The sequence below is a fragment of the Lycorma delicatula genome, chromosome 4 (assembly GCF_047948215.1).
Source record: "Lycorma delicatula isolate Av1 chromosome 4, ASM4794821v1, whole genome shotgun sequence".
Lineage (NCBI taxonomy): Eukaryota > Metazoa > Arthropoda > Insecta > Hemiptera > Fulgoridae > Lycorma > Lycorma delicatula.
This window is the reverse complement of record NC_134458.1, coordinates 151299126-151323652: the sequence shown is the minus strand read 5'-3', so window position 1 is coordinate 151323652 and position 24527 is coordinate 151299126.

Below are 24527 nucleotides of genomic sequence, written 5' to 3'. Positions count from 1 at the left end.
TTTTGTGTTCTCTTACAATTTCTCATTCCTTTCAAATAATTATCTTCAGATATAGATATAGTTTGTCCATTATGAAAAGGGTTACAATGAATGGCTCAAGATTTCAAAGGTCATTAATAAGCAGTAAAAAATCAAGACCTTAAGAACACTTCTGAAGCACTCTGTGATCTACAACTTGTGAGAACCTAAATTTTATACATATATTCTTATCACAAATGGAAATTTTAATTACGTTTTATGGTTGGTAAAGTTAAGTCAATTTTAAAAATATGGATCTTAAAAAAATGAATAATGAAATTTGTCTATAATTCTGTAAGTCAGTGCTGACGTTTTCTTAAAGAGGGGAATAACAAAAGGCAGCTAGGGACTACTGATGCTGAAAGAATCATTAATAAATTAGTAAGAGGGATAACAATCGCACTTGACTTCTTTTAAAATACTAGCAGGAATATCATCAGGTATATTTACTCTTTATATTTAAAAAAGTTCTATAACATAAATATATCTACAAATGCACATACTCCCAACGAAGAAGAGCACTGAATATAATACTTTTCTATATAGGAAGGGTAACTTGTTTTAAACTATTCAATTCACTGTGTAATGCATCTTGAGGTAGAAGAGGAGCAACTCAGTTGCTTTTTCTTGTGAAGGTCACCATACAGCCGGTCAGATAAACAAACTGAAGGTGTCTCACTTGGAAGTGAACATTTTATGAATATTCCCATTTGAGCTGGATAAGGCAATTTTAATTACTTTAAAGATCACTGTCATAAATAAATAAATTTCAGGACCAATTACATGTGGGTATTTGTGTATTGAAGCAACACATAGACCCTGAAACATATAACATCTTCTAGGACAAATCTTTGGAAATAAATACTTAATAACTTTCTTCTCTTCAGTTCTTTTATCTCAAATAACTAGCTTTTTTTGGTAGGGGAGCTTCTAAAAGAGAAAAAGCTTAACATGAATGAAAAACAAACAACACTCAAATGTGTTCATCCTCAGCCTACTTAAATGGAAATACAGAAAATGGCAATTTTGTAAACAATACATTATTTAGGTTTGCATCACCTTAACAGAAGTTCTATCCTAATAAAACAAAAATATCAGAAAAGGGTTGCATAAATTCCCTGGCTTTGGTCTTGGAAAAGTTTTTATTTCAGATTCATTGTAGGATTTTAAATATTAATGACAATCTGAAATTAATAAAGTAATAATTGATAAATATTCAACAATTTTAGCTGAATCAATTTTAACTGTCTACTTGGTGCTTAATGGTTAACCTTGTTTAGAAATATTAAGCAAAATCTGAAAAAAAAAAAAATATTTTGGACACAGGGATACACGCTTTCCCATACAGGCATACTAAACAGATTTTTAGTAATCTGTACGTATATAAAAAAAATTATAATTATAATCCACCCCCTACATTTTATTGACAAGATTTTAGTATAGTATAAAACATTGGATTTTAATGTCTCCCATCTATAGAAATATTTGAGCAAAAGTTTTAATGTTCATACAGTTCAGAGATATTTACAAAAAAAAGACTAATATAAATACATACATCCTACCAGAATTTTCCAAGGATTACTTGGGTTTTTCACTTTAAACAAGTCATGAAACATCAAGATTTGCAAAAACACCTACCACACCTATAACTTTGACAAATTGCCACACTCTACTTCCCTTATAGATATGGTTGCTGCAGTAATTATATAATAGCTAATGCTGCTATATAAAAAATAAAATATTTATTTTAGCAATAAATTCATAGATCTTACTGAAAATTAAGTATCATATTATAAAATACCTGTAAGATAAATATCTTAATTCTGCATTGATTTTAACAGAGACGACTGGATCTTCTTGTATATCCACCAGAGGAAAATTTCAGTTATACAATTAATAGTCTAATAACACATATAGTTACATTTTTTGTTCGATATATACAAGCAGGACTGGAACTCCTTCTAGAATTACAAGTATTTGTTAGAGTGCGGGAGGTAAGTAAAAAATTAATATTTTTTTTTAATTTTACAATTAAAATATTTCTACTAACAAATAATGCACTGAAAAATAATGTACTACTTATGAAAAATAAGACAATACATGCCAAATAAATTTTAAATCTGTATAAAAATCTTCTCATACATAAAGTTTAACTAGGTTTACTAAAATATCTTTGAATGACAACATCTTACTTTATACGTTAATTCTTAAGCCTTTGCAGTAAATATAGAAAGATCACCTAAAATAAGAAAATTTTCATGTCTTTTACAAATATCTGAAAAGTTATGAATTGCACAATAGAGTGAAATGTAAAACATGAAAAAAAAATTATTAAATGTACGAGGTGCGACAATAAAGTAATGAGACTGATTTTTCTTTGTAAGATGTGGCAACTCTGCAGCTTGCGTAGGCACACCATCTTTGACCTTGGTCTATAAGATACTTCTAGTCCAAGCGGCACATTGATGCAACTGCTCAATCGTGAGATGTGCTGTAATAAGTAAACACGTGTTTGTGTCCCTCGTCACAGCTTTTTGGACATCTTGTGTTGTTTGAAAATGGTGTCCCTTGACCGCCATTTTGACTCTTGGAAATAGAAAAAAGTCGCACGGAGCAATATCTGGTGAATAAGGTGGCTGTGGTAGTACTGAAATTTGTTTTTAGGTTAAAAATTGCTGTACTGACAGAGTAGTATGGGATGGCGCATTATCGTGATGCAGAATCCAATTATCAGCAATGTTGGCACGGACACGAAGAACTCGTTTACGAAGTCTTTCTAAAATTTCTTTGTAGAAATATCGGTTAACTGTTTGTCCAGGAGGTACCCGCTCTTTATGAACAATTCATAAATATAACCTTTTATTTTCATAGTTTCTACAGTTTTAAATTAATCCTTTAAACTTCTTACTTTATCTTTTATGAACTTATTTCTATATTATTTTATTGGTTTTTCTTGAAATAAAATTAAAATCGCATCATTTTCTTGATGAGGCATTATATACAAAAATAGCCATTCGCACTGGCTAGATGAACAGCGCGTAGTATGAAGAATACAGAACAATTAGTTTAACTAGTCATGCATCAAAAATCTTAACTAGAATTCTATACAGAAGAATTGAGAGGAGAGTGGAGGAAGTGTTAGGAGAAGACCAGTTTGGTTTCAGGAAAAGTATAGGGACAAGGGAAGCAATTTTAGGCCTCAGATTAATAGTAGAAGGAAGATTAAAGAAAAACAAACCAACATACTTGGCGTTTATAGACCTAGAAAAGGCATTCGATAACGTAGACTGGAATAAAATGTTCAGCATTTAAAAAAAATTAAGGTTCAAATACAGAGATAGAAGAATAATTGCTAACATGTACAGGAACCAAACAGCAACAGTAACAATTGAAGAACATAAGAAAGAAGCCGTAATAAGAAAGGGAGTCCGACAAGGATGTTCCCTATCTCCGTTACTTTTTAATCTTAAATGGAACTAGCAGTTAATGATGTTAAAGAACAATTTAGATTCGGAGTAACAGTACAAGGTGAAAAGATAAAGATGCTACGATTTGCTGATAAGCAAATCAATACGGCTGGGATCATATAATGAATATATAAATATTCATTATGTACAATTTTTGATAATTTTTCGTTAACTTACAGAATTTAACGAATGAACAGAAAACAAAAAACAATATCAAAACTTCCAATATTAATAAAGCTCTACTAATATTGTAACTAAATGATAGAACTTTTTTAATATAAAACAAACGAAATCATCGAGAAATAATTAGAAACAATTTTTAACACATCATTTAATAAAAGATTCATCAGATTTTCTCAAATATGTTTATTGAAAATGCAAAAACTCTTGCCGGCCCAATTTCATACTTTAAACACCTTCATAAATCCTAATAATTCATGATCCCATGAGTGTTCTACTTCTTGATTTGCTTTTGAAAGATAATTCACGATACAAATCATATGAGTGATCATTCTTAGTTCAAAATTCATGACATTATCAAATGATCAAATTGAAAATAATAAATTAGCTGAAAAATATTAACGGTTCGTTATTCTCTTAAAAAAATTAATTAAATTCTAGAAAAAAATGTTACATAATTTCAAAATAGCAAAACAAAACATAAATTTCATTCACAAAATTGAAATATGTGAATTTTTTCCAAGCTGATGAATACACAATTAGAGGCAGTACTGGTAGTTATGATACTTTAGAGTGACGGTGACATTAGGAATGATTTCGTCACTTTGAATTTTCAAAATATCAAGGAAACATATTAAGGTAAAATATCAAGGTAAAATTATATATGATTAAATAGAAACCTACGAATGATATTAGTTCACATAATAAGGCGAGTAAGATCCACTTTTTGTCACGACTAGACTTCATATATCGTTTTAAATTTAACAGAATTTAACGAATGAACAGGAAAAAAAAACCAGAGATATCAAAAACTCCCAAAACAATTGAAAACATCAAATAAGGAAAATATGATAACCCGCTCATACACATTATTAATTGATTATCTTCGTTCAAAAAGATCCGATCCGTACTGCCCCTAATAGTGATCTGTTAAGTGATATTTTTATTGAAATCAGAAATTGATTGTTACTTTTATAATTTTTTTCGCCGTAATTTGTGTGTAAAAAATGTGTATTTTTCCTACTTCATTTTCTCAAACAAAAATATACAAATATTGTTAATACTTAACTAAATGATGGAAGTTTTTTAATATAAAGCAAATACGATTGTATTATACAATTATTATCTCGCCTTTCATACATTTTCTGTACATTTTTGATTCGGACAATGAGTTTTTGAAGAATTATAAATAAATAAAATGTTTTCAATTGACGGCAAACCCTCGCCGAAACCTTAACAATTTTATTGTTTTGGGAGTTTTTTTATTTTTTATAATCAAAAACCAACTTGAACAACCCAAGTATAGAATTGCAAAGTAAATGAAATGACACCTTATTTTTCTTTTCTTTATTCCAATAGCACTTTCACAGAATCCTGCATCATCAGTTGTACATAAATTATATAAAATTACAAATCAAAACATAACAATTTTTTTTAGAAAAAAATATTATGTTTTGAAAGGTAATTTTATATAATTTATGTACAACTGATGATGCGGGATCCCACGAAAGTGCTATTGGAATAAAGAAAAGAAAAAGAAGGTAAGTATCATTTCATTTACTTTGTAGTTCTGTACTTGGGTTGTTAAATTTTGATTATAAAAAATACAATATATTGGTACAGAGGAATATGGATAGGTCTTTAGAAATAGTATTGACTTTAGAAAAATATGGGAAATCTTCAAATATTTGATACATCCAGTATTGAATAAAAAATTATATTTAGCCATTTTATTTTTAACAATCATTTAACTCGCGATTAGATATGCCTTTTTCTGTTCTATACCAATCTTTTTAACCATAGTGTGCTCCAACACATTATGGAAAATGGATCAATCTTCAGGGATAATTTATTGTAGAAGTATTTTGTTATGAAAGACTGTGAGAAAGGAAACTGATGAAATTCGTTTCTTAATAGGAATTTAATAAATTTTTCATAAAACTTTGTTTAGTTTTTTTATATTTTAATTTATCATCTTTTTTTAGGCAACAGAGCGGCATATTGAAGATATTGAATATGTTTTAGCATTATTAGCAGTTACATTAGAATTAGTAAGATCATGTAAATGTTGTATTAGTAATTGTGCACAAGAAAAAATTGTTAAACATTTTATAGACTCAGGAGTACCAGAAACATGTATAAATATACTGAAAAAGTAAGTTTATTTAAATAAAAAATTCTTATTTTTCCTAAAAGTGTGTGTGTGTGTGTGCGCGCGCACACACACACACACACACATAATGTGAATTTAAAAATAACATTATTATAATTCAATTCACTTGTTACTCACTGAGAGATCAATATTTTGTAGTGTAATCATAGCATAAACAATTTACAAGAATTTCTGATAATTAATATTGATAGTGAAGAGCAGGCTTAAAGGAGCATACCAGATGTGAAATTTGGCATAATTATGATCTGAAAATTATGCACACACGGAAGTACTGGTTAATTATCAAAGTACCGTAATCCTTTAAAGATGACTCAACAATGAATTTAAATTAAAATTTTTAAGTTAATTTTAGAAATTCCATCAATCAATTCAAATTGGCTTAATTATTATTACATTTTTCAAATTCAAATAACTCAGATTATGCAAATGATAATATTAACAAAAATGATTTCTAAGAAAAAATTTTAATGTTTTCTTAGAACATAATTAAATTAAATATTTACTTAGATCTGTTCTCATTTTTTCAAACCAACCTAAAAAATTTGGATGCGCATATTATACAAATGTAAAGTGGCATGAAGTGCTACAGACATAAGCACTTGATAAGCAGGCAGTGAACTATACACAGTGTAAACTTTTAAGAGAAATACTCCCAAAGATTTTCACATTTTCAGATTACAAACAGGTTTTCACAATCGGATTGTAAGAATTGCAGTTTCCTGTCTTACCCAAAACCCATAAAGGATATTAAATATCATTTTATTGAAATTTGTATAGTAGAGTGCAAAGTTGTGAAGTTTTTCACGTGGAATTAATTGCATATATAAGTGAAAAGGGTCAGTAGGTTAAAAATTTGGTTAAAATACGTGTTACAATGGAAACTTAATATTCCTGCAAAACCTAAGGTGTGAACAGTTTTTAGGGTCACTTTTCTTCAGATTTTAAAAGATTTGTTGCTGGAAATCGTGAATAGAATTATTACTTTTAGAAGCAGGTCAGTATTACAGCAAATAGTATAACATCTTCTTTCAGGCAGTGTCAAAAAACCATAATATTCTTAACTTTTTCAATTGAATGTGAACATAAGATGAATTCTCAGAAGAATTCAAATATTTGAAATAGTAGTATTAAATACCCTTAGTATAAACTAAACAATGTACATGTACCAATTAACAACTATGTTCTCAAGTTATCTAATTCAGTTTAAGTAAATTAAATTGACTTTTGTAACAAAAATTATAAAGAAATAAAACTGAAAAATTATCTCAGATTACAATGTCCTATGGAACTTCCACAAAACCATTGTGGAATCCATAAAACCAGAAAAAAAATGCAAATTCCATTACTGAGAGGATAAGGCTTTCTGTAACAGTGAATACAATCTACACGTTAACTTAAAGGAATTTATGCAATCAGTTACTAACAGTTTTCCAAACCATTAATAACCGATGCAGTTTGTCTTAGACAAGATCTTATTAACTTTTCTTTCACCTTTTGAAACTTAAAAAAAAAAAACCTTTCACTTTGTTGCATTTCAGCACTGCGAACAGCAAGTATTTACAATATGTAAAGTAGAATGAAACTGTCATCTTATCTTTCTTTTTAAATATGAAAACTGTATCCAAACTGAATATGTAAATTTAAAAACTAAAGTAGTTTAGTCTCAGCCTAGCTTACGCAATTTTTCAGGCATCCAAAGTAGAATTTTCACTCTTAAAATAATTTGTTAATATTTTTTAGATATCAGATGTTTAATCTGATATCAGATATCAGATGTTTAATTGTTGCATATCATAAACATTGACCTGTTTTAAAGTTAATTACGTTCAAAAAATCCAAACTACTTGTGCCATCACTATAAATATATATAAAATCAAAAGTTTACATCTTGCTGTTATGTGAATGTTTACATTTCTTTTAAAATCATTTAGTTTTAAAGCTGTACTAAAACTAAAGTACAAAAAAGTAAAAGTAAAAAAGTAAAGTCAAGTATCTATAGATACTTGACTACTGTTTATCTACAAAATGGCCTTCTTTTTGGCCTTAAACTATAATGTTTAATAATGTTTTGTCTTACATCCAAAACCATGACAATGTATAATAAAATGACTTACACAATCATTGCCAAAATGTTTAAAAACTGGTTGGTTCATGAAAAATTTAGCGTACATGATGAACTCACTGATGTAATATGATTTACACAATCTAATTCATCTAAACTTTAACTCTAACTACAATTTTGGATCCATTTTTTGATGCTTTTAAGCAAAAATTTACTATATAGCTTCTAAAAATAACAGTAAAAATTTAACTTAATTTTTTTTTTGTTGAGATAATGAAAAGTCAAATCAATAAGCATTTATTCAACTGATGAATTTCATTCCTTTTAAAAATTTGCTACTACTATAAGTAATTTGCCCTGAAAGGTGCAAATTACTTTGGTTTTCTTAGTAAGTTTTTTTAACTTTCTATGGCATCCTTGTTATTGCCACAGGATTTATCTCTACAGAAAAGTTTCAATGATTCATCACTCGCACAAGTAGGATAAATTAAAAAAAAGTAAATATCTGATTTCAGGCACGGGTTAGCACCATTGAGCAATAATGTTATGAATGCAGCTTTGATACCTATAATGGCAATTTGTACAACAGATAGTAAATTGGGTAAACTATGGTTACAAAGAAATTTTTTACAAATACAACCATTTTATCAAAAATATATAAGAACAAGTATTATTAGTTTTAATATATTAGCTGATGATTACCACATAAGATTATTAAAAATAAATATAAAAGAATTTCAAACGTTAATGCGAAAAATTGAATCTGGTGAAATAATTGCTGAAGAAGTATCACAACCTAAGAAAAAGAAACTTGCAACTGCAGAAGAAATGAAATTACAACAATCATTAAGAAAAGAATCGAGTACACTAAAGTCTTCGACATCATCGGAGAGTAATAAACAGAAGAAAATACTGAGCACAAATGAGGGTGAATTGATGAAAGCATCGCATAGAAGCAGTGATTTTATAAATAGCAGCAGTTCATTGAACGGTAACTGTAAAGTTAATGAAATGCTGACTGCTAGTTCAGCAAAAAATAATGCGATTTTGAAACCGCAAAAGATGTCTATTACATTGCAAGATGAGTATGGTAAAATTTATAATAAAAAAAATAGTTTTGTAAACAGGGAATTATCTAACAATAATATTAATAGTGCAGAAGTATTAAATTTAAATAATATGTCTGGAATAAGATATAATGAAAATAATATTAATAAAGTAGATTATCAACATACAAGAATGTTAGAAAATATATCATACGATTTAAAAATAACAAAAATATTACAACCGAATAGATTAAAACAAGGAGAAACTTTTAGTTCTGTATTACAAAAACAAAAATTGAATAGAGAAGAATGTGTTACTGTGTTATTAAAGCAGGGTGGTAATAGTACACAGCATATGAACGATATTGGTATAGGTGATGGTATTAATAAGAACAAAAATATGAATGAATATAAAAATATATTTAAGTTCAATAAAACCATTCATAATAAAAAAGATAATGGAGAAGAAATAAAATCAAATGAAACTGTGAATAGTAATACTGAAAATCAACAACGTAAAATTACAAATAAATTAAAAAGTGTCTTTGTCGCTAACTCACATATCGGAGCAAGTAATGATGAAGATGATGTAATTATAGGACATGAATATGAAGAAATCATAGCAGGTAAAAAAGAAAATACAACAATGTTACAACAAAAGAATGAAAATTGTAATTTATTTAATAATTGCATTTCAAGGAGGCCTATACTAGGAATAAACAAAAAGTATGATGAAGAAAGTAATATAGTGGAGGACAGTTCGTTAGCATATTTAATTGATGAAAAGACAAATGAAGAATCGAATGAATGTGGAGGAGGCGGTGATATAAATAAAAAAATAAGTAATAATGAAAATAACAAAGGTAATACGCTATCGATTTATGCAACAAATGAAGAATGTAAATCAACTATATTATTTGTTGATAAATTAATACAAAAAATAATTAATAATTATGAAATATTATGGAAAAGTGATTGGGAAAACAGTTATATTAATGCAAAAGGTGGTCCAGAAGTATTATTAGAATTAATGTTAAAATTACCATACTATGAACAAATACATTTACAAAGATTAACAGACATGTGGAAATTTTTAAAGGATGTATTGTGTAAAAATAATAGTACTGATGATGATAATGACAATGATAACAATAATAATGCTAATCCCAAAATAAAAAAGGATGATCTGAAAAAAATACAAAATTATTTAATTAACTATTCATCAAAGTTAGAAGCAGATGTTACAAACACAATTAATTTTGATGAACCAGGTTGGTACGATATTGGTATATCTTTGCATAAAAATTTAATGGAATCATTAAAAACAAACAACAGTTATGAAAAAAGTAATGAAGAAATGGCTACAGAATTAAAAGATACAATTAAAACAAATGCAGACAAAAATTGTGATTGTGTCAGCAATGATGATGATGATGACGAAGATGAAGATGAAGATGAAGACGATGATAATGATGACGATGACGATGACGATGACGATGAAGATGAAGATGAAGATGAAGATGAAGATGAAGATGAAGATGGTGATGATGACGATGACGCTGACGTTAACGATGATGATGACGATGACGATGACGATGATGATGATGACGATGATTATGAGGAGGAGGAGGAGGAGGAGGAGGAGGAGGAGGAGGAGGAGGAGGAGGAGGAGGATGAGGATGAGGATGAGGAGGAGGAGGAGGATGATGATGACAATGAAAATGGCAATGACAATGAAAATGGCAATGGCAATGAAAATGAAAATGGCGATGTGTATGAAAATGGCGATGTCTGTGAAAATGGCGATGTCTGTGAAAATGGCGATGTCTGTGAAAATGGCGGTGTCTATGAAAATGGCGGTGTCTATGAAAATGGCGATGACAGTGAAAATGGCGATGACAGTGAAAATGGCGATGACAGTGGAAATGGCGATGACAGTGAAAATGGCAACAATGGCAATGGCAACGGCAATGGCAACAATGGCAATGGCAATGGCAACAATGGCAATGGCAATGGCAACACTGACAATGGCAATGGCAACAATGACAATGGCAATGGCAATAATGACAATGACGACAGTGACAATGACGACAGTGACAATGACGACAGTGACAATGACGACAGTGACAATGACGACAGTGACAATGACGACAATGACAATGACGACAGTGACAATGACGACAATAGTAATGACGACAATAGTAATGACGACAATAGTAATGACAATGATGACAATAGTAATGACAATGGCAATGACAATGGCAATAATGACAATGGCAATGATGACAATGGCAATAATGACAATGGCAATAATGACAATGGCAATGATGACAATGGCAATAATGACAATGGCAATAATGACAATGGCAATAATGACAATGGCAATAATGGCAATTGCAATAATGGCAATGAAAATCACAATGACAATAACGACGACGATGATGATGATTATTATTATTATTATGATGGAATGGAACTAGAAGAAGAAAGTGAAAAAGCAAAGGAAGTATTTGAAGATGCAAAAGATATAGATGACAATAATTCTATTAATGTCAATGAAAATAAACAAAATAAAAGCAGAGAAACAATTGAGAATGAGAATGAAAATGAAAGTAAAAGCAGAGAAACAATTGAGAATGAGAATGAAAATGAAAGTAAAAGCAGAGAAACAATTGAGAATGAAAAAGAAAATAATTCTAAAATAAACTCATTAATACCACCACAAAATAAACAGAATAGCAAAAATTTATCATTAGAAAAAAAATATTTTGAAAGAGGAATATGTAAATACGGTGATAACAATAGAGAGAATGGAATAAATGTAAAAGAAGAAAAATACCATGAAAGTAAATGGATATGGCATAATGGACAAGATGTTTACTTATTACAAAGTTCAAAATCAGTTAGTGTTATAAATCCATATTATGAAAATAAAAAAGGTAACGATAATAAATTAATGATATCAGAATCTGCTAACTCATTAAAAACAATTATAAAACATGAATCAGTTATGCATTCTATTTCATATCGTGCTATTTCAAAAAATAACAACATCTGTTATAATGATGAAAATAAGAATAATGGATATAATGATAATTATGTCCACAATAAGAGTCGTAGATCAATTCTTAAAAGGAACAACAGTTTGAGAATGAATTCATTACAATCTTTAACAAATGTTACCACCAGTACCAGTAGTAAAAATAGTAATATTAATATTAAAAATACAAGTTCAACTGGTTTAACATTACCTCCACCACCTGGATTTCCTCCTCACCCAATGCAAAAAAATATAGAATCACAATATAATGAAAAAGCAATAAAGTGGAAGTTTCCTGTCTCGCATAAAGATAGGTGAGTAATATTAATAACCATTTAAGCAATAGAGAGAATCTGTAATCTTTTTCTGTTTACATTCCTTTGCCCTTTGTTAGATAACATTTTTATTTAATTTGAAGTTTAAGCTTCTGTAATAACATAGCAAACAAAGCTATGTAATAAAACAGTTTTTAAAATCTTAGTGTGCATCAAAACGATAAACTGATTTCAAAATGAGTATATAACCTTGTGCTGGATTATACAGTACAAGTTTGATATGAAATTTTAACAATTTCACAAATGTTTGATATGGCCCTCTTTGGATGCACAGCACATATCTACAAAATAGTTAAACTTGTGAGCAATCGTGCCTGTGTTAACTGCAGCACTATTGTTACACAGTCCTGAAAGAGGAGTCCTTTCACAAAGCCCCATAGAAAAGAAATCTGATTGTGAAGTCAGACTACCTCAATGACTAGCAGTGAAATGTTACATCATCAGACCCTTTATAATCAATCCATCATTGTAGAAGCTCATTAAGAAATGATCGAATTTCTAAATGCCAGTGTGGTGGTGCTCTGTCCAGTTGAAAAATGAATTCATGAAAATCTGCTTGTAAGATATGAGGTTATCGTGTCTGGTTTACATAAAAATGAACAGACTGTAAATCTTTTCTCAGGAAACTGAGCAGAAGAAATTGACTTTTAGAAAATCTCATGAAGCTGATCCCCATAACCTTGAAATGTGGTCTCGTCACCGCAACCTAAGCATGAAAGAAAGTGTTATCTTCTTCCTTGTTGAGAATGAGTTCATAAACTCCATATATTGTTTATCACCTCTGTAGAAAGCACAGAGTGAATCATGTATGATTTGAGTAATAAGTCATCATAAAACACACCAGAAGTCATATGAGGAATGGCCAGCTTTCATCTATACCATGAGTGGGTTCTTCAGAGTATAATCTATGTACAAAACTCTGCCTGATGTCTCAACAACTTTGTCACAAGGGAGACGTGTAAAGGGAAAACACACGATTCTTGAAACTTTGTGCCAATCCCAAATGTTCTGAGCAACAGATGTAGTGCCCCCAGGATATTGATAAAAAAATCACACTGCAGTTATCATTGTTGATGCTTTATTAAGTTGCTTTAATTGTTGTTAGCAATGAATAGTTAAAGCTTTTGAAATCAGATGAATAGTTTTGATAATACCTCTGTACATCAAATATTTTTGATCCTCAGCAAGCACTGCATTAACACTGGCATCAGGAGATGTTAAAGCAGGAAATTTTTTTTTAATTCTTGTGGTTTTTGTATGTTATTTGTATACTAGAAAAAAGGAAGGCCTCTACAAAAATTTTACATGGCTTGCAGTTCATTACACATGATTTTGTTAAATGTTTTTGCCAACTGTAACTAAATAATGCTGATGAATTTAGTGTACTAACAATAACAAAAACCTTTTACATTGAAGAGCATCAAAACGTTTTTAGCTGTTTCTTGATTTATGATCTAACACAGCTCTAATCCCAATGAATTCTTTTTATCCCCAAAATGAAAATTGAATTTTCAATACATGCACCATCCTGTTTGAGCAATTTGTTTTTGTATGCATATTTCATAATTTTAGGCTGTATTTTTATTTTGTGAGAATGAGATGTCAAATGAGGGTGTAGTAGTAAATTTTTGTATGCTAAGTAATTTACGTAGTTGAATTATTTTTTATGAAAATAACTCACAAATTTTTAAATATGAAGAATACAATGTAGCCTTCAGAAAAACAAATGAAAGAAAGCAAGTCGTTTGAAACTGAATCATCTAACAAATACAATCTCTATGGAACATATAAAGAGTTGTGGTGGTAAAATCTATTCTGTAAAATGGTATGCAGTTTTTAACAAAGATACAATAAATGATTACCAGCCTCCACAACAACATAATTAAAATATTCATGTCATAGACACAACATTAGCACACATCCATTAATACTGATAATACTGATTGATATATTCTGTACATATACAATGATATTAAAAAAGAACAATATCCTAACAAACCTGAATGTTATGAAATAAACATATAAAAATAAAAATATAAGCTTACACAATTCAAATCGTGTAACAAAGGCAACTGAAATTTTTTTTCTAAATTCCTTGTTTAATCTTTATAAAAAATGTTATTACACAAATGTAGTTATTATATATATAATCATTTTTTGAAAAATATGACATTATTTTTCTAATGTTTTCATTCTTTTTTTTTCAATAATTTATTAATACATCATTAGGTGGAAAACAATGCAAAATTACTTGAAAAATCTTTTAACTAGTATTTACATCAATAAGCAATATTCAGTAATTTAGAAAAGTCAAGTAAGGAAAATGTTAGAGGAAGTCAAGTAAGGAAGAGTTGGCACATATTTAACTTATGTAATTCATGTTATACAGAAATAATTGACTTTAAGGAAATCCTATTCTATTCGTTATTCCTTTTCTTTATTTTAGGTATTAATTTCTAAGGAATACATTATCATAATAAAATTGTTTACCAAATTTCTCAATATAAGAATTTATCAAAAATTCTTAGATACATTTAAAAGAAATACATTTTTTTATATATTAAAGTAACTATTTTTCAGGAAGCTTATGTATTGTTCTATTCGTCATATTAATAAAATAACCAGTTTAAGAGCAATGACACCACTAAGATCTCAAAGTTTTGATAGTGGAACATTGACAGTTGCCTCGCCAGAAACATATCCTGAATTTAGATTGTTTGATGGTGGAAATTTTGGAGCAGTAGAACTTGGACTTGATAGTGAAGGTAAATATTGATAAGTAACTTTTACTTAGTAACTTTTACTGAGAGTTGGATACTTAATGAACTAAGAGTTGGATACTTAATTAACTAAGAGTGCAATCCTGAAAATAAATTCTGGGATGGAACTAGTTTTGAATTCTTTATATTTTTATTCACAATCTTTCATCATAAGCATGAAAATATCCAGAAAAAGAACAAAACCAAATTATAAAAGAAAAATATCACTCATACTTTACCTTAGGCTAAGATTTGCAGGTGTGCAATTTTGAAATATAATTTTCCAAGTGCATATTGGATTCTAAACTAAACACTCTAAACTTCAATTCCAAACCAAATTCTCTTTTAATAATTTTATATTTTCTTTACCACATACAAAGTCGTCCTTACTTGTATACATTTCTACCATTCTCCATTGCTACAATTTTCTGTTAACATAAAAAAAATTACACTTACATAAAAACAAATTTCTTGAGACTTCTTCAACTCAGACTCATAAATAAAACAAAAAAGACTCTCAGAGTTTTAAAGAAGAAAAATATTTTTCATACTGCATGTATTAATGATGTGATTTTAAATTTAAATTTTTGTAACTGGCCCCATAGTTTAATCTGTTGGAAAGGCTGACTTATAGTAAAGAATGAATCTTCATACAGATGATATGATAAAAAGCCCAAGAATATTGTATTCATTTTTATAATCTGAACAAAGAAATAAAAAAAATAAATGATATAAAATTAAAATTGTTTACAATTAATATCCACATAAATATTGAAAACAGAATATAAAATTTAAATATTTTTTAAATAGAAATGGAAATATCACTTATGAATTGCATCTAGACTCCATAAGCACAATGCTACAAACACCAATGCACAGTGCAAACAACTTATTCACATGCAGAAAAAATGTAAACTAAAACTTACATTTGAAGTAGATGGAATAATCTTATGTGATTTTCTCTTTTCTTAAAAGAAAAACGCTTACTCTTTTTAAAGAGTATTTAATAACATACTAAAATATAAAATATTTAAAAATATATAAATACACCTTTTTTCTCATTATCATATTTGTGGACATGCCCTTGTTAATGATGTTAACCATTAAAAAATAAGTACAAAAACGAAAATACGATGAACAATGGGACTACAAAATAACAAAAACTAGTTAGACTAAAATTAATAGTGAAGTTCTGAAAATAGACAATCCAAAATATAAAAAATTCCATTTCCATAAACAAAATTCTGTGGTGAATTATGGAATCAATTCATCAAGTCAAAATGAAACAAATAAAAAATTAAAAATCTGTACTGAATACAATAGTAACAAAAATTTTTTAATAAGTAATAGTAATAAAAAAAAACAACACTTAATGTACAATAATGAATAGATGTAATAAGATGCTTGCAATCTGTCTGTACTTTAACTATAATTAAGCCTGACAATTTTGTCGGTTTAACACATCATAATGAAATGTATATTCTACATGAACATATGCATGTAAGAATTAGGCTTTACTCAAAAAGCAAATAGCCTCTACACAGGAAATTTTTATACATCCACTAGATAAATGCTTGTACAGGTCTATAGCTACACAAATTCATGCATTTTCACAGTCTGGAAGAGATCATGGATATGAGAAAGGAATGTTAAAAGAAAAGGGCCAGTTACTTACAAAAGTATCATGACAATGAGCCACTTAAAGGGAAAAGCCCTTCTAGGATGAGGACATCCATCTTTCCAAAGATCTTAGAGGTAAAGTAACATTCTTAACCAAAATAGGAGCAGTACATTACTATGATCATTACAAATCAATGATGTTGTGATGACCAGCCCAAATATATGGTGAGAAAAATTGTCCTATTAGTAGTTTGTCCTAAAAACAGACCTTAGTGACGAGTGTCTAAATAATAATCATACACACTATAGTCAGCTGATCATATAATATTAACAATATTAATGACAATGGGAATTTAAAATTACAGGTTATCCACTAGCTGTTAAACGATTTACATGTTTTAATACAAAAGGTACAAAAATGACAGGAGTATTATTAAAAAGATTAGTCGTTAATATGCTTGATTTACATCACTGGCACATTGTACCATATACAGTATGTGTAGATGCTGAAGAACAAATATTAATTGGTACACCATTATGTGAAAACAACCTTGTAGAATATATAACACGATTAAAAGAGATAAATGAATTGCAAAAAAACTCTCTGGATATTGTTAAACAGGTATGTTTATTTTTGTGTTGAATGTATGAGTAAATGTAAATGTAAATGTATGAGTAAACTACACAATTCTATTTCGGTCTGCCTAGTGGGGATTGTACCATTAGGATGTGACTGATCTTAAAAATCAGAGAATGAATGAGATTTGTTTTCTCTTAAGAAAAACAGCTGCTGAAACTACAGTGGTACTTGTCTAAATGATTTTTGTGTCTTTAGGTTCATGCCAGTGAATTTTAACAGAAAATTCACTGACAATAGACCCAACATGATTTAATAGGGCCAATTTTAAAATTACCCAGTTTCTTTTGATGAGAATGAGAGCAGGTGCTACATTTATGATGATCCTAAAACCAAGAAATTACCAAATTCAGAACAAAAAGCACGTCACGTTCAGTCTGATTGAAGACAATATTCATTTGTTACTTCATTCAATGTAAAAAGGATTGTTCTTAGAGGCTTTATTCCTCCTGGACAGACAGCATTTTTACCTGAATGTATTGAGAAAACTGAGTATGAAAACATGTAGATATGCAGGTGCATATAGCAATTTGTTTCTAAATCACAACCTTGCCCTACTTTGATGTATTCCAACAGTTACTAAAAAACAAAATAAGCCATTCAGACTTGCTCTGTGTGTCTTATCAATGTCAAGCCTACAAAATTGTAGTTGATATTCAGCCTTGCAAGTAACATCAGCTTTACCACATAATCAAGCTTGCACTATAGTGCAGCTTTTACCTCAGATACTTTACATGCATCACAGTATTAATAATAACTAGGACATGTAATATAAAACAAAATTAACTCTTTTTCATAAGGAAAATTTTAAAACAGATTTTAATCGAAAAACATGAACATCTTCATATGCGCTTCTATTAGAGACTTGAGAAAGTCCATCAAAATCCTGTTTACTTGAATATTTTTTTAATATGAAAAACTTTAATATTTTAATATTGTATAAGATTTATATAATTAATATGTAATTGAAACATTTTTTGTGATTAATTTTTTTTTTAGATGTTTGAAGGATTACACTTTCTTCATACCCTTGAGAAACCAATTATTCATGGAAATTTGAAGCCAACGAATGTTTTAGTTGATTCTAAAAGAAATATTAGATTAGCTGATTTTGGACTTCACAAGGTAAGTGTTAAATATTTTTAAGCTTGCATTTCTCTGTATACTGAAGATTCCCTAATGTAATACAATATTACAATAATGTAACACAATATTAGTACTATAGATAATAAAAATAAAAATAAAAATTCCTTTGCCCCTTTGTCCAATCAGAAAGATAATAAGTACAATGTGCATTAAGTACAATACTTAACACTGAATTGGATAATGTAAAACAGCTAAAATACTTTATGATGAGGATTAGCCCCTAACTTTTTTAAATCAGTCTTTAACTGAACTGTTGGCTGGCTTAGGCAGGACAGGCAAGGCAAGTGGGGTTTGTTGTACTATCTAAACAGATGATATCAGCAGATTGCTAATAACACAACACATTTGAATATAAAATGTACACACAACAGACTAGATACAGCAATAGGCGAAGAAAAACTTTCAGGTCACGCATTGCAACAAGTAAATCTAGCCTGAAAAATATTGGTTGATGTAAAAAATTTAAATGGTGAATCAATTAAAAAAAGTTTGTTGCTTTTACAAACTGTACATATCTATCATGATACATACAAGAATTTTTGAATGTGAAGCGTTCACAATATTTTTTAGAATTTTTAACATTGATCAACTGTTCAGTGTCCTAAATGAAAATTATTATCTACTTCATCTCTTTATTCATATTGTAAAATAGGCAAAATCTAAAGCTTTTGCCTGTAGCTTACCGAGCCTGAAATATTTCAAGTGATCAAGATGCTGTCAGCATTAGGCTCACCACAGCACTCATTAAGAAACATGCTGCAAACTTGGTCATGCTATTCCAGAATCAGTATGCTCTTGTGTATGTATACATCAAAGAGCTGATATTTTGAAAATATCATCAGATGAAAATAGGAATAACAAAAACAGAATGTCTATATATTCTGTTGTATCCTACATTTTTAGTATCTTATTTACCCCTAAAGGATAGTGGGAAAAATAAAAAGCTCACATGGACAGGGTTCATAATCAAGTCCCATAAATAAGTTTCTTTCTTAGGATGAGAAAGGATTATTACCTTTTCCATAACTGTAATAGTAATGTTGATGGGAGCAAAATGTTTCAGGACATATCAGCTGGTTAATTAATGCAGTGTGTTAATAGAAATATTATATAATAAAAAGTATTAACTTTGTACCACAGAGCAGTGATTCTCAACCTTTTTACTCTACAATCCCCAAAAAGTAAAGAAAATATATAATGAATATTTCATGATATAAATAGTTAAAACTATTTAGCTGCATTGATAGCAATGGCTAAGAACAAACGAGTATGAAGTATGTTTGTGTATGCATACACAACTTGATGTGTATGTGCTCCTTTTAATTGTGCCTGCTTGTAAAATATCTGCTGTGAAAGCATGTTTAAACATGCATATTATATAAGTTGAATATATATATTAACGAGTTATATATGTAACACATTGTGCACTCAGCAGTATAAAAGAGGTGTAAGGGATTGCAGAACATCAGTTTGGGTTTGAATATGAAACATTGTCTGGTGCCTTAAGTTTTTATTGAAGCATAGTTTCATTGAAAATAATAATTGAGGTTTCTGTTTTTTTGTGTGTAAAAAACATTGACAAGATAGGAAAAACAGTGGGGAAAAAATAATTGTTTTTTTCCCATTTTGTAGCATCTTATCTTGTAGCATTAAGAGTAGCTAAGATGCCCAAAGCAAATACAATTGCAGAAAATCTCATACTGCTAGCTGCAATTGATAGCATTTTAATAGGTGTGGAAGAAACAAAAAAAACTAAAAAATATTCTGCTTTCCAACGACACCACATCAAGGCAAATTGATAACAAGGCTGCCAATGTTCATTATCAGATAATTGTTTACCATTCAAATGATGAATAAACAGAGTAGTCAATATTTCTCAGTTCTTATGTTTTGTAAGATATGAATCGATAGGGACAAATCAATCATGCAAAAGGAGATGGTCTTTTTGGTTTTTTTATGAAGCTGCTAAAAGTTATAACATGGAAAAATGTATTACAGCATGTAGTGATGATGCAAAGGTGATAACAGGAAAGAACAGTGGATTTCTGAAAAGTTAAACATCATTTTATACCAAGGGCAGAATGGACGCACTGCTTCCTTCAGACATGTTCTTGCCACAAAAAATGTTCTGGAAAATCTGAAAACAAATTCTTTGTAAAGCTATAAAAATGGTTAATTTATTAAAAATTAACCATTAAAAATAGGCTGTTTGCTAAACAATGCGATGAAAAGGGTGAATAAATAAAATTTCTTGTTTTGGTTACAGAAGTCAGATGGTTATCTTGGAGGAATGTGTTAACCCGGTTATCAGGTTTTTAATTGCAAAATGAATTAATATTTTTCCAGGATAAGCAAACACCATTCGCAATGTTTTTACTGAATAATGAGTATATGTTGCTGATGGCTACTTAGCAGAGAAATGTGAATTTACAAAGACGTGAAAAACATTTTATTAATAACAAAGTTCATGCTTTTATTAAGAAGCTTGATATCAGGATTATTCGCCTTCAAGGCAAAAATTTTGATATGTTTCAATTCACTTCTGATAATATTCAGAAAATTTGGATGAAGACGCTATTATTCACTATAGTTTAGATAGCATGAAAATGCATTTGTACGAACTAAAGATTCAGTTGGCAGAGTAGTTCTCGTAAAATAAAAATTTCTTGAAGGACTGGTACTGAATCCATTTAGTGAAAACGTTGCAGCTGCCAAGTTACCAGTTAAGATTCACAACCAGCTCATCGAAATGTCAACAATGAAAATATTAATCTCTTTCGTCTCTTCTCTGTGAGAAGGGTTTTTCATCTATGGTTGTGCTAAAAAATAATATAGGGATTGTCTTATTTAAAAACTTTTAAATGAAAGGCAAATGCAACCATCTCGTTAAATTATTTTCTTTACATGGGTACTTATAAATGTAAGTAAAATTTTCATAGCAAATGATTTTTTTTCTCATAAAATGATTTCATGATCATTTATATGTAAAGTTGTAGGCTAATTTCACAACCCCCACTTTTGTATCACCACAACCCCCAAGGGGGTCATGATCCCCGGGATGAGAAATTGCTGTCTAAGAGAAATATTGACATCAATGATTTGTAACAAGAAGAATGAATGAATGTAACATGAGGAATGTGTTGATGAATGAATGTTAATAATTGGTGAAATTATAAAAACGAGCAGGTTAATGTGTTGCATTAATAACCTATCAATTTGATAGTTTAGTACATAAATACCAAATACAAGCCATGTACTACTGTATTTACTATAATGTTCAGTTTTACTGTATGTTCAGTTTATTTGCTTCACATACATGCACATATGCATACACATTCTCTCTTTCTCTCACTGAAAAGAAAATTAAAGAAAATAATAAGAAATAAGAGAAAATCTCTTTCTCTAAGATTGAAAAGAAAATTATTGACATGAAAATAACACAGAATATGAAGTTACAAATTTAATTTTAAAATCAATTATTATTTTAGAATATTTTTTTGTAAATAGTTTGTTAATAAATCAGTCTTGAAAGATTGATTCATATTAAAATACTTTGATTTGGATGAAAAGATCTGGATGAAATATTGTAATTCTGGATAGACCTATCAATTGCTTAGGTGTAACATAACATAAGAAGAAGAATGGTACCTATTATAATTAATTTTTTTTTTAAGGTCCTTTATAAGCAAATGTGTCCTCTTCGAAGTACAGCAGTATGGTGGTCTCAAGAAACATATTATGTTTATCAAGCAACATGGCAGGTGTGCTGCAACATTTTATAATAGTATAATTTTAATAACATATAAAATTAAAACTTTTGTATTCTCCAACTTGGGAAAATTGTTTCATTGTTAATAAGATAGGAAGAATTGATGGTAAGTTTGGGTACTGCTTGAAGGGTAGTTATCTTTCGCACTGATCCTGAGAAATGGTTATAAGCAGCAATAAAGTAGCAAAACTCAAAACTACTTTTGTCTGAATAGTGTGCTGATATTTAAAATTACAAATTTTGCTTAAGTTTACAAAAGATATTTCAGTTAGCACTGTAAATAAAACTGTAGTCTACATCAGTTTATATATTCAAGTATTGTTTATATGAGAAATAAATATAGTTTGTCATTATTTTAGAATCTTTCTGGTGATGAAATACAGGATTCAGATAATGAATTCTGATTTAGCAGACTAGCGAGTGTGAATTTTGAAGTTGCAAAAATGATTACACTGTGGTTTTAAAGCCAAACTGGCCACAATTAAAAATCAATTATACAAAGCTTCTTTTAATTGCAAATAAAATATCTAATAACAATGCTGTATTGACTCGCCATACACTGAACCAATAATGAGAAATAAGGGTTCATGAAACAAGGATAGGTTTGTGATGAATCACAAACGCATAGCTTGGGGCTAACAGTTTTCCCCAGGAACAGAGAGAACCAGGGTTAGTGATGGTTCTAGAAGAGAAAAAATGAAAACAATAAGGAAGAAAAAAGTAAAGATAGAACATAACTGACATATTGAACAATTATGCTTGTATCTGCATACATTGTACACTATTGCTGTTAATAAAAAATTACATTTTAAAATGATATAATGTATATAAAGAAGTAAATACACTAAACATCAGCCCATCAATCTGGGTTGTTAGAATTTTTAATGGTTCTCATATTAATCAGTTCACTAAAATGTCATTCTAACAGAAAAAAAAATTAGTGTAGTTTTTGGATTTTATGGAATATAACTGCAGTAGTCATAGTATTGGAAGAAAGAATGATAAAGATATGAAATATAAGTCTAAATGAACAGTGTAGGTTTTTGACATGTACCAAGTTGTAATATCAATGTATGTGTGTTGTCTTACAAGGTCATATGAAGTTCATTATGATTACCATGTAGAGGAAGATTCAACATAATTAGTGGCTTGCTAAATTTAAATCCTCTTGAAGTGGTTATGTCCAGGATAACATCACTGCCTGAGAGACTAAAAATTTAAAAGTTAACAGTTCAAAATAAATTTGAAAGACTACATTCACTGTTAAGGATATTTAATATTAGTTGTATAAAATGATGTTAAATTAATAAAATAAAACGCTGAGAAAAAATATGATAGAATGCATTGATTAAATTGGTCAAATATCCAAGAGAAAAATATATACTTTACAACTGTATATCCTTTTTAGTTCCCTTTATTCATTGCTTTTGATTTTTTTTTAGTAATCAGAAAAATATATAAAAATAATTATTAAATGTTTTATTATATTAATATATATTAAATGTTCTTTTATTTTTGCTAGATGGTATGTACACTAAAATCAGATATACAGGTTGCTGGTATATTAATGCATTATGTGATAACTGGAGGTTTGCACCCGTTTGGAAATGATTCTCTAAGTATTTTAGAAAATTTACTAGCTGGACTTCCTGCTCTTCACACAACAATTAACTGTGAAGTTAATGATATCTTATCTTGGATGCTGGTACATTCACCTTATGATCGTCCAAATATTAACACTGTTTTAAGGTAATTTTTCTTTCAGCATAATATGCACGTTAGTTTCATTTTTTCTTTCAATATTTGTTCAGACTGTTATATATCTGTGCTCATGTGTTTTTTGCATTTACTTAGTCCAAAAACCAAGCTTTATTTTCAGCAAGAGGTTGTCAATAACAGTGGATAAATCTGTTAATGAGTTCTGATAATCAAGATATCTTGGATGTGGTCATGGAAGTTAAATAATTCTTTCTTTATAATCGATGGTGAAAGATTAATCAGGATTTTAATTTGTTGATGAATGCAAGATATATGTAATATTACTTTGCATAGTCTTTGTATATAATAGGATTTCATTAGCATATTCGCATAAATGTAAAAACACTGTCTGCTTGATTCTCATTGTTAGTATTCTGAAACAAAGTATTTCAATGGTAAGACTGGTTGTGATTGAGTATTTGTTATGTGTGAAAGGGCATTATAAGGATTGATGGTATATAAAAGGATATGGTAGACTGACAGCACTACATTATCAATTTTGAATTTTAGTATGTTG